The 12,818-nt window shown below is 43.8% G+C and overlaps 1 long non-coding RNA gene across 1 annotated transcript; it reads left to right on the top strand.

Moving 5' to 3' along the window:
• The first annotated feature begins 11,523 nt into the window (after nt 1–11,523).
• LOC310770306 lies at nt 11,524–12,818 on the top strand. Its single transcript, XR_014552044.1, has 2 exons — nt 11,524–11,602; nt 11,892–12,818. It is a non-coding gene; the product is annotated as an uncharacterized lncRNA (long non-coding RNA).

Consider the following 12,818-nt stretch of genomic DNA (forward strand, 5'->3'; position numbering starts at 1 on the left):
TGCTTTCCCCCACTGCCAGCCTCAAAGATCCCTGAAGCCTTTGGAGCGCAGCGGGAGTTCCCGCTGCACTCCGCAGGCTTTGGGTTCCTTTTGCTGAATCCAGGAGAGTCTTGCTCTCCCGGCTTCAGCAAAAGGAACCCGAAGTCTGCGGAGCACAGCGGGAACTTGCGCTGTGCTCCAAAGGCTTCAGGCGGCTATCCCCTCCAGGCTCACCAACCCCTCTCGCTCTCCAGGCTTCAGCGAAAGCAACGCGAAGACTCCGGAGTGCGGAGGGAGCGCTCCCTCTGCGCTTCGGAGGCTTCGCGTTGCTATTGCTGAAGCCAAGGAGCCTGCATTCGCTCCACAGGACGCACACACATTTTCCCTTAATTTTTGGAGGGGGAAAAGTGCGCCCTATAGAGTGAAAAATACAGTAATTTTTCTTTGTTTTATTTCCACTCCTTTTGTTCTTCCTTCCTCATCTTTGAACAACATTTTCAGGTCTAAATTTTGCTTCGTGTAAATTACCACTCCTCTCTTTCTTTCCATTCCTGAGGCTATAAATTATATGCCTAACCTTTTCTTTTTCAAAACCTTTTTTTGCTTTCTGGATATGTACGTCTCTTGTAAACAGATAATGGCCCCACCCCCTTTTTTGAGTATTTGTTCTATTCTGTTTTTTTTAAAGTTTGTTATTTAATCCATTAACATAATTTTATTCTAATTAAATCACCTTACAAATAAAAACAATTTTTAAATCAGTTTTCCGTCGTATTTCCTTTGGTTTTTTTGCTTCTATTTTCCTAGTTTTCTTTGCTCCAGTCCTTCTTCCTCCAATTCCTGAACTCTTTCTCTTCCCAGATCCTTCCTGTATTTTCTCCAGAAGATTCCTGCTTCGTCTGCAGTTCTGAAGGTCTTCCTCCTTTCTTTATACGTGAAGGTGATTCCCTTGGGGAATTCCATCTGTACGGAATTCTGTTTTTCCAAAGTGCTGTGGCAATAGTTTTGTAATTTTCTTTTTTTAAGCAAGCGAGTTGGGATTTCTTTCATAATTTCAATGTTTTTGTCTTCAAGACGTAGTCTTTGATTTCTGCTTTTCTGCATTATTTTGTCTCAAAGTAATTATAAGTTCAAAAACACCAAGCAATCACCCAGCCCTTTTCTATTTTTAGATTGATTTTATCCTGAATATTTTGTCTGTTCCAGGAACGGGGGGATATTCTGGCCAAGTTTCAGGGGGCAAGGGGGCATATTCTGGCCAGGTTTCATGGGGCATATTTTAGCCAAGTTTCACAGGGCATATTCTGGGCAGGTTTCAGGGGGCGTAGTCTGGCCATGTTTCAGGGGACAAATTCTGGCCAAGTTTCAGGAGGGAAAGGGGGCATATTCTGCCCAGAATATGCCCCATTTGCCCCCTGAAACCCTCCCTGAATATTCCCCCTTCCCTCCTGAAATCTTCCCAGAAAGTGTCCCTCCCCCTGAAACGTTCCCACAATATGCCCCCTTGCCCCGAGCCCTCCTTATAAGAGACCCTTTCTTTACAAGCCTTCCCTGTTAACCCCTGCCCCCATCCCAGCTCTGCCCACCCTAGAAACTGCCCACCCTAAAACTTCCCAGAATATGCCTCCCTTAATCCCTCCTTGAATATGCCCCCTCCCTCCCTGAAACATTCCAAGAATATTCCCCCTTGCCCCCTAAATGTGCCCCCTTAATCCCTCCCTGAATATGCCCCTCCCTCCCTGAAACGTTCCCAGAATATGCCCCCTTGCCCCCTCCCTGTAAGAGACCCTTTCTTTACAAGCCTTCCCTGTTAACCCCTGCCCCCATCCCAGCTCTGCCCACCCTGAAACCTTCCCACAATATGCCCCCTTGCCCTCTTTAACTTGGGCAGAATATACCCCTGAATACTGGCCAGAATATGACCTTTGAAAACTCTCATCTCCCAGAATATGCCCCCTTCCGTTCCTTTTAGCAACTTCGCCATTCTCGGTCATGCCTTCTATACCATCGAATGTGGATGGAACTGCTTGACCTGCCATAATGGGACTTATATCCGTGCCGAGTGCAGGAAGACCACCCGACATTTCGATGGAACCAACCAAGCTTGGGAAGGGACACTGGGAAGCGTACACTGACGGGCTGTAAGAAAAGTCTTTCTATACGCCACAGTAGCCGCAAGGGTACTTATAGCTACTGTGATATAAATATACTTCCTACACTTCTATCTGAACGTACTGTGTATATGTCAATGACTGAAGTTCAGACTTTGTATCCTGTATCAATTTCCTTACTTACTTTTTTTCATTTTATAAAGTTTGTATGCGTTTTGTAACTTTTATATTGCTGTATACCCAAAACTCTTAATATTACTTTGCACTGCTTGCAACTGATAAACTACCCTCCCCCCCCGCTCTTCTCCCTTCATACGGAGCATTTTCAAACCCCCTGCACCCTGAGGCCCCCTCAGAAATTGTTCCACTCCTCTGCTCCCTCTCCCTTCAGCCCACCCTGGAATATGCCCCCTGAAACCCTCCCCAAATTTGCCCCCTGAAACCCTCCCCAAATTTGCCCCCTTCCCCCCTCCCCGAATATGGCCCTTTCCCCCCGGAAATCATCCCCCAAAATATCCCCCTCCAGCCTGAGTTTCCCTCAGAAATTGTTCCACTCCTCTGCTCCCTCTCCCTTCAGCCCACCCTGGAATATGCCCCCTGAAACCCTCCCCGAATATGCCCCCTCCCCCCGGAAACCCTCCCCAAATATGCCCCCATGCCTCCTGGAACATGGCCAGAATATGCCCCCTTCTCCCTTGAAACTAAAAAACCCCTGGGGGTTCTTGAGAGGTGCAGAGAGATGGAGACTTGTGGGGTACGAATGATGGGCTTTTGCTGGGTGGGAAGCAATGTTTTTGGGATGTGGGAGGCAAAAACCTGAGAGGTGGGCGGGCAGGTGTTATTGAGGGGGGATGGAGGAATGTTTTTGCTTTTGGGTGTAGGTATAAGTGGAGCTTGAAGAAAGAGGGTGTGACAAGTCCTGGCAATGCACTTCGCTCCTTGGTGCAATTTCCTGTGTATAGCAGGAGGAGGAGCAACAAGTGCGCGGACGACGGTGGCTGAGAGGAGTAACGGCGCGCGCCAAGCGGTGGCAGCTGTGCAGGCGCACCTCTCTCCTCAGCGGGCGCGCGCGCATCCCCTCTCAGGCAGCAAACGACCGCCGGCCGAGCGAGGCCTGAGGGGGCCGAGGGGCGTGTCTCAGCGCCTCACGTACCGAGGGGCGCACGACCTCCTCACGCCCCCGACCCGCCACGGCTATGGCCGGGGCACCGCCCGCCCCTCAGAAACCACCTCCTCCTCCCCTCATACTTTGTCACAATAAAGCCCGACGAGTTGCTTCAACCGCCAGTGCGGGGCCGTGAAAACATCCACCTGCTCAGGGAAGGGAGCCATCTTCTCTCCCCCATAGACGTATACAGAAAGAGACTCGGGCGCTCTCGCTCGGCAACCGCGGCCAGAGACGCTGCCCCTTCTGCGCGTGCGCCCCGCTTCCAACCGCCGCTCTTGCGGCCCGGGCGACAGTTAGACCAACGGTCATCTCTGTCCACAGTTTTGTCTGGCGTTTCAAAAACCCATTGCTTTTTTCTGGGGGGGACGCAGCGGTACACATACCCCTAAACATTTTGTGAATCTAACAATGTCTCTACAATTGCTAAGTTGGAACATTCATGGATTTAACTCCCCGGAGAAGAGGAGGAAAGTTTTTCATTTATTGAAAAAGGAACAGTTGGACTTAATTTGTTTACAGGAAACACATGTGATAAGGCTACACAGGAAAGCATTGATTAATAAAATATTGGGTCAAGAGTTTATTTCATCGGATAAGGTCAAAAAGAGAGGAGTTGTAATCTATGCCAAAGAGAGCCTATCACCAAAATTTGTTTTTAAAGATGATCAAGGAAGATTTGTGGCAATCGAAATTCAATCACAAGGAGAAAAAAATTTAATAGTAAGAGTTTATGCACCAAATGACGGGAAATCTGAATTTTTTAAGAAATTGCATGAGACATTGTTAGACTACATGGATTACAACATTATTATGGTGGGAGATATGAATGGAGTGGTATCTACAAATATGGACAAGTCGCAGAGACAGATTGTAACTAAAGATGGCAGACTACCAAAAACCTTTTTTGAACTGACTGACAATATGGACTTGATTGATATTTGGAGAATTAAGAACCCCTTAGGAAGAGAGGGAACATTCTTCTCTGAAGCCAAAATGACATGGACTAGAATTGACCAAATATGGATAACTAGAGGACTGGCACCTAAGACTCGAAAAGTGGAAATTTGCCCAAAAACTTGCTCCGACCATAATGCTGTGAAAATGGAGATGAAACTAACACCAATCGGTTCCTTCAGATGGAGGATGAATGACACCTTATTTAGCGATCAAGAGGTTGTTAAGAAGGCCCAAAAAACCTTGAGAGACTATTTTGAGATAAATTTGAATACTAGTATTGAAAAAAGAATAATCTGGGACGCAAGTAAAGCAGTTATGAGGGGGTTTCTGATCCAACAGAATACAATAAAGAAGAGAGCCCAAAATGAAAAAAATAAAATTTTGGAAAAAATAAAAGAGGGTGAGAAGAAACTAAGAGCGAAACCAAAGTCACAAGAGATTCTGAGAGATATAAAGTTATATCAAGTGCAATATATGAAGATGATGAACCAGGAAATTGAATGGAAAATTAAACAAATGAGACAAAAGACATTTGAATCGGCTAATAAATGTGGAAAATTGTTAGCTTGGCAAATGAAAAAAAGACAAAAGCTCAATACTATCACTAATTTGGAAGTGGAAGGAAAGAACATTCAGAATCCAGTGGAGATTAGAAAATGCTTCCAGAGGTATTTTAAACAGTTATATACACAAGGGCCACAGAAAGAGTTTGATATAGACCAATTTTTAAAAACAAATGGATTACAAAAAATCTCTCAGGAAAACAAGATAACGCTGAACCATAAAATTACAGAACAGGAGGTAGAAGGTGCCATTCAGAATATGCAGTTGGGTAAATCTCCAGGGCCGGATGGTTTAACCTCAAAATATTATAGATCTTTGAAGGATTGGTTAATTCAGCCACTAAAGGAGGTTTGTAACGAAATTTTGGAGGGGAAAAAAGCGCCAGAATCGTGGAAGGAAGCTTATATTACACTTATACCGAAAACTGAGTTGGAAAAGACACAACTTAAGAACTACCGCCCCATATCCCTGCTCAATGTGGATTACAAAATATTTGCTGATATTTTGGCTAATAGATTAAAAAAAGTATTAGTGGAAGAGATACATAAAGACCAAGCTGGCTTTCTCCCAGGTAGGCATTTGTCTGACAACATGAGGAACATAATCAACATTTTGGAGAAGTTGCAAGTGAATATTAATACTAAAGCAGTTTTAATTTTCATAGATGCGGAGAAAGCCTTTGATAATATTTCTTGGAATTTTATGAAGAAAAATCTCCAGGGGATGGGGGTGGGTCAAGGGTTTGAAAATGTTATAAGTGCAATTTACTCAGAACAAAAGGCTAAGCTAATAGTCAATAATGTGATGACAGAGGAATTTAAGATAGAGAAAGGTACACGACAAGGCTGCCCAATTTCCCCATTGCTTTTTATTTCGGTCCTGGAGGTTTTGTTAAATATGATTAGAAGGGACCGTCTGATTAAAGGTATCCAGGTCGGAGCCAAACAATACAAATTGAAAGCTTTTGCAGATGACCTAGTTTTGACGTTACAGGAGCCAGAATCTAGTACGAAAAGAGTATTAGAACTGATTCAAGAATTTGGTCAGGTGGCAGGATTTAAGCTGAACAAGTCAAAAACTAAAGTCCTTGAGAAAAATTTAACACCGATTGAGAAAGAGAGGTTTCAGAAGGAGACAGGTTTAACATTAGTTAAGAAAGTAAAATATCTGGGGGTTAATATGACTGCTAAGAACTTAAATTTATTTAAAGATAACTATGAGAAATGTTGGACAGAAGTGAAAAAAGATTTAGAAATATGGTCAAATTTGAAGCTTTCCTTGTTGGGTCGAATTGCAGCTATAAAGATGAATGTATTGCCAAAAATGTTATTTCTGTTTCAATCATTGCAAATTTTGGACAAGATGGACTGTTTCAAGAAGTGGCAGAGAGACATTTCTAGATTTGTCTGGCAGGGCAAGAAGCCCAGAATAAAATTTAAAATATTAACTGATGCAAAGGAAAGAGGCGGATTTGCCCTGCCAGACCTTAAACTTTACTATGAATCAGCAGCATTCTGCTGGTTGAAAGACTGGCTGCTTCTTGAGAACACAGACATTTTGGATTTGGAAGGTTTTAATAATGTTTTTGGGTGGCATGCATATTTGTGGTACGACTAGGTTAAAGCACATAAAGCATTTAAAAACCATATTGTCAGGAAACCATTGTTCAATGTCTGGATAAGATACAAAGACTTATTGGAAAATAAAACCCCAAGGTGGTTGTCACCAATGGAAGCGAAGGCTCAGAAAAAGCTCAATATGGAGGCCAAATGGCCGAAATATTGGGAAATATTGGAACAAGAAGGAGAGAAATTGAAATTGCAGAGTTTTGAGAAATTAAAAGATAAAGTGCGAGACTGGCTTCATTATTATCAAATAAGAGAGGCCTATAATTTGGACAAAAAAATTGGCTTCCAGGTGGAAAAATCAAAATTGGAAACAGAACTGTTAGATCCCAAAACTAAGATACTTTCAGGAATGTATAACTTGCTGTTAAAATGGAACACGCAGGATGAAACGGTTAAATCTGCAATGATTAAATGGGCACAAGATATTGGTCATAACATTATGTTTGCTGATTGGGAACAGTTGTGGACCACCGGTATGAAATTTACAGCATGTAATGCCTTAAGAGAGAATATTATGAAAATGATATATAGGTGGTACATGACACCAGTCAAGCTTGCAAAAATATATCATTTGCCTGATAATAAGTGTTGGAAATGTAAAGAAAATGAAGGTACATTCTTTCACCTTTGGTGGACGTGCCCAAGGATTAAGGCTTTCTGGGAGATGATCTATAATGAAATGAAAAAGGTATTTAAATATACCTTCCTGAAGAAACCAGAGGCCTTTCTCCTGGGCATGGTCGGCCAATTGGTGCCAAAGAAGGACAGAACTTTCTTTATGTATGCTACAACAGCAGCAAGAATTCTCATCGCAAAGTATTGGAAGACACAAGATCTACCCACCTTGGAAGAATGGCAGATGAAAGTGATAGACTATATGGAATTGGCGGAAATGACTGGCAGAATCCGAGACCAGGGAGAAGAGTTGGTGGAAGAAGATTGGAAGAAGTTTAAAGACTATTTGCAGAAACATTGTAAAATTAATGAATGCTAAAATGATGTTGGATTGAAATGAAGTGGCTTTAGCAATAAGGTTAAAAAGAATATGTAAAAATGGACTGATAATTAGATGAAAATATAAAGTTATAATATGTTAAGATACAGAATTAAGATAAATACAAAGAGGGAAAGGATTTGCTGAATTAACTATGTGAATTGGAATACAAAAAAGGGAGGTGTGAGGAGGTCAGGAAACAAGTAATTGAAATATAAGATACGAGAAGATTGATTTGTTTTTTAATTGTTTTTTATTTCTTCATGTATTTTGTATTTTTCTTTGCATTTTTGTGTCTTTTTTATTTTTATTTTTATTTTTATTTTTATTTTCTTATTCTGTAATTCTCTTTTGTCTGTAAAATTTCAATAAATTTTTTTTTTTAAAAAAAGCCATTTTGTGAATCTAAATTTGGTCTCAATGAGGGGCAGTATTTCAATATGAGTAGTAAAATGAGAATACGCTTAAACCTTTTTTTAAAGGGGGAAAAAGCACTGCAAAAGCCTGTTCAGTAAGAGATGAACATGCACAAAAGAAGAGAGAGTTGGCTATCAGGAGAAATTACGCCTCTTTTGTCTCTCTAGAATAATTGTCTCAAATGCTTGCCTGTCTTATGTGCTGTACATACTCAGGAGAAGTTAATGGATTTGGTTGCAGTGCTGCCTCTTGCCAGTAGAGGACATCTGCATCACACAAATGGATTTTGCTTTTATACTTGAGGGAGGTGGATGAGTAACTAAGGGTAGATAAAAAGTGTGCATATCAGTGGCCTGCATTATTATTATTATTTGTTCTTGTTTAGTCGTTTCCGACTCTTTGTGACCCCCTGGACCAGAGCACGCCAGGCACTTCTGTCTTCCACTGCGTCCTGCAGTTTGGTCAAACTCATGTTCGTAGCTTCAAGAACAGCATCCAACCATCTCGTCCTCTGTCGTCCCCTTTTCCTTGCGCCCTCCATCTTTCCCAACATCAGGGTCTTTTCCAGGGAGTCTTCTCTTCTCATGAGGTGGCCAAAGTATTGGAGCCTCAGCTTCAGGATCTGTCCTTCCAGTGAGCACTCAGGGCTGATTTCCTTCAGAATGGAGAGGTTTGATCTTCTTGCAGTCCATGGGACTCTCAAGAGTCTCCTCCAGCACCATAATTCAAAAGCATCAATTCTTCGGCAATCAGCCTTCTTTATGGTCCAGCTCTCACTTCCATACATCACTACTGGCAAAACCATAGCTTTCACTATACAGACCTTTGTGGGCAAGGTGATGTCTCTGCTTTTTAAAATGCTGTCTAGGTTGTAGGTGTGCAGTTTACTTTATATTTAATCCTAGAACTGGAATTTCCCATTGCAGAGCAGGTAGATGGCAATGGATAGGGGGAAATGATATAGTGTGAGCTGGGAAAATAATTGTTTTCCAGTATTGCCCAAATCTGATAGGTTTCTTTTAAAATCCATGGTTGTAGAGCACACCCACACACCCAAAAAAAGAAATAGCGCAGGCCGCGGGGGGGACTTGAACCGGGTGTCGCCGCCTCAGCCGCCGCCTCGGCTTGTCTCCACCAGGCGGCCCTCAGGGGCCTCGCCAACCCTGCCATGGCCCTGCATGCTTGGCACGACAAGCCTCCTAGTCGAGCGGCCGACTCGGAGCCACCCTTCCGGCCTCCCTTCTTTCTTTCCTTCATTCCTTCTTTGCTGCCAGGCGAAGCTATCGACTTGATTTTTCTGGCTTTGAGCAGAGGACCATCCAGGAATTTTTTTTTTTTTAAAGAAATATTTATTAAGATTTTACAAAAACAAATATACAAAAACACATAATAAAAGAACAAAAAAAAAGAAAAGAAAAAACACACAGAAAAAATAAGAAAAATTAAAAACAATTCTTTTTCAAAACTTAAAACTCATTTGCTTGTTTCTTTGACTTCCTCACACCTCCCCTTCTTGTATTCCCATTTAAATAATCAAATCAGCAAATCCTTACCCTCTTTCGTTTATCTTGTCTCTATAACTTAACATTTTATAACTCAGTATTTTCATCCATTATCAATTCATTTTTGCATATTCTTATTAACTTTGTTGCTAATACCACTTATTTCCAATCCAACATCATAATTATTTTTTTACCTATTTATACCCTTCTTCCGTATTCTTAAAGCATTACAGCTGGAAACCACTTAATTTCTATCCAACATCATTCTAACATTCATTAATTTTACAGTATTTCTGTAGATAGTCTTTAAATTTCTTCCAGTCTTCTTCCACCGTCTCTTCTCCCTGGTCTCGGATTCTGCCTATAAGTATTCTTGCTGCTGTTGTAGCATACATAAAAAAAGTTCTGTCCTTCCTTGGCACCAATTGGCCGACAATGCCCAGAAGGAAGGCCTCTGGTTTCCCATCCAGGAAATTTTGATGCATTGATATATCACCAAGCTCTGCAGGTTATTTTGCAGATTAGCACCTGGACAGACAATAACTCATATAAACTGAGACATAGAATCCTAGAATTGTAGAGTTGGAAGGCACCCAGGGGTCATTTGGTCCAACCCCTTGCAATGTTCGAAGGCCCTGCCACAGGTCACTGCCAACTCAGCAACCCCCAGTGGCGACACCACCAACAGAGCCTCCCCTGCTGGTCGTATGGCCTGGGGAAGGTGCTCTTGTAGGTAATTGTGTTCCAAGTCATTTAGGGCACTGTATACTCCAACTATTCTTGAACTGGGTCTGGCAGCTCAATGGCAGTCGTGTAGTGATCCGGGTATTGATATATCACCAAGCTCTGCTGGTTCTTTTGCAGATTAGCACCTGGACAGACAATAACCCATTGGGCTGTCATACTTACCAACAACTGCAGCTTAGTCGTACTCAGCCTAGTGTTCCGGGGTGTAGAAGGGTATCAGGGGTAAGGGCAGAGCTGGGAGGGGGGCAAAAAAGGGTCTCTTAGAGGGGGAGGAAGGGGACGTACGGAAGGATCTTTTCCGTGAGGGATTGGGGGGAAGGGTTTCAGGGGGCGGGGGGCATATTCAGAGGTGGGCTGAAGGGAGAGGGAGCAGAGGAGTGGGACAAGGTCTGAGGGGGACTCAGGGGGGAGGGGGAAGGAGGGAGGGGGATGTCTTCGGGGAAGATCTCAGGGGGGAGGGGGGATATTCGTGGAGGGGAAGGGGCGAGGGGGGAAGAGGGGAGGGGGATGTTTTCAGCAACTTCAGGGGGAGGGGGGAAGAGGGGAGGGGATGCTTTCAGCAACTTCAGGGGGGAGGGGGGCAAATTCGGGGAGGGGGGAAGGCGGGAGGGGGATGTCTTCAGGGAAGATCTCAGGAGGAAGGGGGGCATCTTTGGGGAGGGGGCAGATTGGGGAAGGGGTTCAGGGAGGGATGGTTGGGGTCCTGGACAATGGGAGCACTGGCGCCTGCAGCAAGACATCTCTCTATCCGTCTGCAACTGCCTTGGAATTCTCTGGCGTCTCCAGGGACACTGGAACCCCGCCATTGTGACACAAATGGCTGCAAATCCCAGGCAACCAAACGGGGATCCTCCAGTTTGTGGGTCTAAGTCAACCTCCCCAGCGGTCTTGAAATATACTCAGAGTCGCAAAGTGATTTCATGCTCTTTATTCAGCTCATAGTGGTGAGGAGGAATGAACGGATGTCCCCTCAAAGCATCTGCTTTATATACATTATTTACACAATGGGCTGCACATGATTGGCTAATTCCGGAATTCTACTGTAAGCCAATCAGGTTGTGGATTCACTTCTATCTGGAGCATGATTGGGTGGTTCCCGCCAACCAATCATACTGCTGCATTGTTCTAGGACCAATCAGACTGCTGCATTCTGAATCCTATTGTTCTAGGACCAATCAGACTGCTGCCTTTTGGATCCTATTGTTCTAGGACCAATCAGACTGCTGCAGTTTGGATCCTATTCAACTCAGTACTTTCATTCATTCCTCCTCACCACTATGAGCTGAATAAAGAGCATGAAATCACTTTGCGACTCTGAGTATATTTCACTGGCAACGAAGGTGGGATCCCGCTGAGCTGACTGCCACACACAGCACCGCAGCACCGCCACCTGCCGCACCGCTGCCTCGCACCGTGTATCCAGGCTTCAGCTCCGGGACACAAGGAACCCCGCCATTGTGACACAAATGGCTGCAAATCCCAGGCAACCAAACGGGGATCCTCAAATTTGTGGGTCAAAGTCAACCTCCCCAGCGGTCTGTTTAACTTTGGCAGCTTAGTTTAACTTTAACTGTTTAACTTTAACTGCAGCTCAGTCGTACTCAGCTCAGTGTTCCGGGGTGTAGAAGGGTATCGGGGTAAGGTCGGAGCTGGGAGGGGGCAAAAAGGGTCTCTTAGAGGGTGGGGAAGGGGACATACGGAAGGATCTTTTCCGGGAGGGATGGGGGGGGAGGATTTCAGGGGGCAGGGGGGTATATACTATCCCACCTGGCTGGGTGCTGAGCATGAAAGGCAAGAGTCACAACACAAGAGTCTTTCTCACAGGACCTGAACTGCCCATTTGTCTACATCATTCATGCACAGCTTCCAGTTACAATTAATGAGGAAAGGTCAAAGGAACTGGATGTGTTAAACAAGACAAGAAGGGTCCTGCCAGATCAGGCCAAAGGCTCATCTTAGTCCAACATCCTGTGTTCCTACAGTGGCCAACCACCCACAATCCCCAGCTGTTAGCTGGGCTTCTTGATTCTGAATGATGACGTGGTTTTAATTCCACTTTGAGGACTAGTTCAGTTGAGAGGCTGCCTAGAAAACTGAATGCAATTAAAAAGGGACAGATCACCTCTGCAGCTTCCAGATCAACTTGCACCTTGTAGGCACTCATGCTCCCCGACTTGTCCAAATCGAACTTCCTAAAGACTGCCTTATAAGATACAGAAGAGAAAAGGAGATAAGGTGTCAACAATTGAACCCAGCGGCTGAGCCCCAAGAATCTAAGGTGTCCAGAGGAAAAAATAAATTATGAGTTCCAAGGCTCCAGAAGGAATCGATCAGTTCATAGTCTAACCACAAGAGGGAGATCAAGAAAGGATCACTAAGCTGCAAACTCTCCAGACTTAAGTCCCATCTAGAGGGAAATGGAATTTCAGAACCAGATTCAAAATTCCTTAACATGCTCAAATCATGATATTGGACACCAACATTCACATTTCAGAATCAAATGGATGTCAAATTACAAAGTTTGATTGTTTGGGCTCTCTCATTTTCAGCCCACTCCATAGATATGTTCCAAATTATTTGACTCAAGGCAGTTCCTGTCAACCCAGTGAAAACGCCTGATGTTTGCTGCTGCTGTTGCTTTCAGTCTGCAAACGATAATGAAATAATGTTCCCCACCGCAAACCACCACCATTTGCACTGTGATTCCTTTGCACTGAAATGAATGGGATGGAATAAAGTAATGAAACTCAA

The sequence above is a fragment of the Podarcis filfolensis genome (assembly GCF_964270895.1).
Source record: "Podarcis filfolensis genome assembly, chromosome: 9".
NCBI classification, from domain to species: domain Eukaryota; kingdom Metazoa; phylum Chordata; class Lepidosauria; order Squamata; family Lacertidae; genus Podarcis; species Podarcis filfolensis.